Source organism: Vigna angularis, chromosome 6, assembly GCF_016808095.1.
Source record: "Vigna angularis cultivar LongXiaoDou No.4 chromosome 6, ASM1680809v1, whole genome shotgun sequence".
Classification (NCBI taxonomy): domain Eukaryota; kingdom Viridiplantae; phylum Streptophyta; class Magnoliopsida; order Fabales; family Fabaceae; genus Vigna; species Vigna angularis.
This window is the reverse complement of record NC_068975.1, coordinates 22,462,672-22,466,093: the sequence shown is the minus strand read 5'-3', so window position 1 is coordinate 22,466,093 and position 3,422 is coordinate 22,462,672.

Here is a 3,422-nt window from a genome sequence, read left to right as displayed (position 1 = left end):
AAACCATACCAGAATCATGAAACCATGAAAAATAAGCACATAAATTTCAAAGCAAGGAGTGCTCAACGGTGAGAGGGTGGCACTCAGTTGCCAGTAACTGAAATGCTTCCACATCTTCACTGCAACGCTTGCGCTTAGTGCCACATCAGGGTCATTCAATGCCATACCAGAAAAACAGAAACTGCACATTGTGAATTAGTGAGCCATGAATCTATTCAAATGACCAATTTGGTATTACTGACTTAGTGAAGGGTTCGAAAACAAGTTTAAGCGTCTGATTGAATACTAATTTGATCAAATGACCAAATTCTTAATTCTCCGATTCAACATCACTTTCAACCAAAACAAGCATAATTCATACAACAAACACAACAACTCAACATACCAAAATAACCAATTCTGACCAAATAAAAAATACAATACAGAAAACCAATACAATAACATATCAAATGGAAAGATTCCTTAGTTTCTCAACTCAACAACAACCAAACAAATTCAAGCAAAGCATAACCATTTTAACCCATCAGATTTCACAATACTTCAACCACAAATTATAGACTAATTAGACATGAAATTTAACATTCTCAAACATTCTATAAAACTAAAATCAGGTAATTAACTTCCCTTATCTGACAGAAAACCAAATTGTTCTAGAGCCTAAAACAACTCCACAAGCACAAAAAGTGTTATCTACTCCTACGAACAACAAAAACACGATCAAGGGTACACCGTTAGGACCATTGGTCAGTAAAGAGTCTTATAAAAGACTCAAACGTCACATGAGATCTACGGTAGACTCGCATGCAAAGGAAGAAAAAACAGACCAAAAAGATGAGCAAAAAACCAACTTACTTTATATGAGAAACTGATCAGTCTAAATTGAAGAGCTCGTCACTAGGATCAGCCCTACGGTCTTAGTTCTTCAACAAGACGAATAGAGGATGAGAATCCTTATGAATAAGTTAGAGAACTCTAGAAAAAGGGTTTTTAGGGAAATGTTGTATTTTAAAATAATGAAACTCGTTCATAATGAAACTATTTATATTAAAATCTTTTAATATTGAAATAATTAAGTCTCACTATTTTTAAACTAATACCACTTTTCAAATTCCATTTTCTGGGGTTTTACATTCTCCCCAACAAGAAAAATTTTCCTCATCGAAAATTCACTCATAAGGTAGAAAGAAAATGATGTTTTCTTCATTCTCTCTTATCACAAAAACCTAAATTTGACCGAGTTATAGTCTTTAACACCTTAACTAACTAAAAACTTTACCTCTATGTTAAATTCTCTTATGTTCAATAGTGTAGATTTGTCTAACCATCATTTCCCTAAGCAACTTCTTAACCTCAAACTTAAAGCTTGAAAGATCCTTTACATTTGACCCACCAAAATTCTATCTGCTATGCTGAACTCACCTTCCATATGTCTTACACTACTTCTTGTAAATTCCTTCCAAATCTTAAGCTAGCCTTGATTTCAAACTAATACATAATAGATAACATTTCACATCATCCTATTCCCTCTTTGTAGCACCACACAAATGACTTGATCACATACATTTTTCATCTTCTTCAAAACGTTAACCCCTTTGATTACTTTTATTCAAAACTAGTCTAATTACTTCATGCTTCCTTTATTGATCTTGGCAAGTGAGTAATAAAGTCCATAATAATGTTATCCCATTTTCAAAGTAGGATCCTTAACTTGTTGCAATGATAAAACCAAAATTGATACTTCATCTACACTTCTTGACCCATTCGTTTGTAACCATCTTTAGAACTGCATCCTTCTTAACTTGACATTACTAGCTGGATCAAACCTAACAACTTTATGATACATCTAAATTTAGGATTGGCTGATCTGTCTCTTCTCTACTAATTTGAGAAACTCACTAGTTATAGTATGAATATTATACTAATGAAATCTCCTTACAACTTCACTTCAGACTCCAATCTTCATACTTTTCCACTAACTCTTACTCTATCCTTTTCAAACCAACAATTTGAATCTTCTTTCTGTTCCAAACATCTAATAACACTTTCTCACCTTAAGATTAACTCTAACTTGAAACCATAACTCATTTCATGTTCTTCATCTCTTGACCAACTTTCTTTGTGCAACTTCGCACTCTTAGCTCTTGATGATTATAAACACCCTTAACTCATTCGTAGAAAACAACATCTTTGTTGGTTTAAAGAAGATCATAACTCACAAACCAATAACACATGAACAAGATAACTCTTCTTATGTTCTTCCTACTGTTGAGAAACGTAACCTACCACCATCTACTGCACTACTCTGATTCACATACTTTCGTACTCATCTGTTTACTAAAAAAGATTATTCTTTCGTTTCAACTGTAAGAGGAAAATGAACACTCTTGAGAAACCTTCTTCAAAACTTCTATGAACTTGCAAAACCCTTTGAACTCCCACTTTTTAACAATATCCACCATTTCCTTTTCTCAACATTGCCTCTACCCTTTGAAAACATACATCTCAGAAGCCACTCCTGGCTTTTGAGACTTACATTAGAACAATTCAACTTGTCCTTTACTTGTCTTCTAAGATCTATCAAACTTGTAGTTATTCTGATGATTACATTGAGTCTAAATCATTACTTCTCTAACAACTCTTCCATTTAGTTCTTTTACTTGACACACTCTATAAGAACTATCCAATTAAGAACTATTGACATTGGTTCTGCTCAAGGCACTAAGGCAATAATGAACCCACCAGTCCTAGGTGGAAATTACTTGCTTCAGAACACACATAAACACTCTTCCACAATAAAGATATTGTCTTCTCTTCTTCACTTGCATTTGTTAGACACCTCTGGTTCACATAACATTTGCCCTTAGCTTTTAGCTTAAATCATACTCAATGCACAACTAATAACTCAACTCTTGAAACAAGGAACACATATTGAAAACCAACATCTCCTAAAAGAGTTTGGAAAACAACTAAACCACTTTTTAGATCATGCTCCAAACTTGAAAAAAAAATTCATAAAGACCTCGTAAAGTATATATATATATATATATATATATATATATATATATATATATATATATATATATATATATATATATATATATATAATTATATCTCTTTTATTAAGATTTAATTATTATTTAAATAATAGTTAAATTAAAAATCATATTATCATTAGAAGAAAATTATTAAATAACAATTATAGAGACACAAAATATTTAATCATCATTATTATGGAATATAAAGATTTGATTATCATAGTTGAAGATTTGACATTATGAATTTAAATGATTAAATATTACTTAATATAATATGTTATTGGGATACTTTGTTAACTATAGATGAAACTCATTTATTTTTATTAACCAAAATTAATTTAATTTTTTATAAAATCTACTAAAATAAAGTGTGTGGATATTAAAAAA